The sequence below is a fragment of the Schistocerca gregaria genome, unplaced genomic scaffold (genome assembly GCF_023897955.1).
Source record: "Schistocerca gregaria isolate iqSchGreg1 unplaced genomic scaffold, iqSchGreg1.2 ptg000357l, whole genome shotgun sequence".
In the NCBI taxonomy this organism is placed as follows: Eukaryota; Metazoa; Arthropoda; class Insecta; order Orthoptera; family Acrididae; genus Schistocerca; species Schistocerca gregaria.
The window spans coordinates 62,359-63,872 of record NW_026061816.1 but is presented as its reverse complement, the minus strand read 5'-3'; positions in this window follow the sequence as shown (position 1 = coordinate 63,872).

The window sequence follows — 1,514 nt, the reverse complement described above, 5'->3', positions numbered from 1 at the left end:
TGTAAAAAGTGTTCATATGTAGTATAAACCTGAGAAATCCGTCCGTATTCGTCACTTGTTATCGAATCGACTTAAAGCCAGATCGTCACATGGGCCCCTCTTCTCTCTGACACGGTTGTACTTATCGTCTGCAAAGCAATGTCGCGTGCTGCGGTATGCGGACACACTAGAAGCACCATAGCAGAACACAGATTAAGCTTCTAAGTTGATGTAATAGCAAGTAAGAAGTAGTAGAATTCAAGTTTTAGGTATCGATTATTGACCTTTTAGCTGGCTTTTGTGCCTTGGACATGAGCTAGGACCATATGATTCCGCACGGAAGGAGGACTAGCAGCCGAGTTGATCGGGAGTATGTGAAAAGTGTTCATATGTAGTAAAAACCTGAGAAATCCGTCCATTTTCGTCATTTGTTATCGAATCGACTTAAAGCCAGTTCGTCACATTGGCCCCTCTTCTCTCTAAAACGGTTGTACTTATCGTCTGCAAAGCTATGTCGCGTGCTGCGGTATGCGGAGACACTAAAAGCACCATAGTAGAAAACAGATGAAGCTTCTAAGTTGTAATAGCCAGTAAGAAGTAGTACAATTCAAGTTTTAGGTATCGATTATTGACTTTTTAGCTGGCTTTTGTGCCTTGGACATGAGCTAGGACCTTATGATTCCGCATGGAAGGAGGACTAGCAGCCGAGTTGCATGGGAGAATGTGAAAAGAGCTCATATGTAGTAAAAACCTGAGAAATCCGTCCGTTTTCGTCATTTGTTATCGAATCGACTTAAAGCCAGGTCGTTACATTGGCCGCTCTTCTCTCTGAAACGGTTGTACTTATCGTCTGCAAAGCTATGTCGCGTGCTGCGGTATGCGGAGACACTAAAATCACCATAGTAGAACACAGATGAAGCTTCTATGTTGATGTAATAGCCAGTAAGAAGTAGTACAATTCAAGATTTAGGTATCGATTATTGACTTTTTTGCTGGCTTTGGTGCCTTGGACATGAGCTAGGACCTTACGATTCTGCATGAAAGGAGGACTATCAGCGGCGTTGCACGGGAGTATGTGAAAAGTGTTCATATGTAGTAAAAACCTGAGAAAACCGTCCAATTTCGTCATTTGTTATCGAGTCAACTTGAAGCCAGATCGTCACATTGCCCGCTCTTGTCTCTGAAACAGTTGTACTTATCGTCTGCAAAGCTATGTCGCGTGCTGCGGTATGCGGAGTCACTAAAAGCACCATAGTAGAACACAGATGAAACTTCTAAGTTGATGTAATAGCCAGTAAGCAGTAGTACAATTCAAGATTTAGGTATCGATTATTGACTTTTTTGCTGGCTTTGGTGCCTTGGACATGAGCTAGGACCTTACGAGTCTGTATGAAAGGAGGACTAGCAGCCAAGTTGCACGGGAGGATGCGAAAAGTGTTCATATGTAGTAAAAACCTGAGAAATCCGTCCGTTTTCGTCATTTGTTATCGAATCGACTTAAAGCCAGATCGTCACATTGGCCCCTCTTCTCTCTG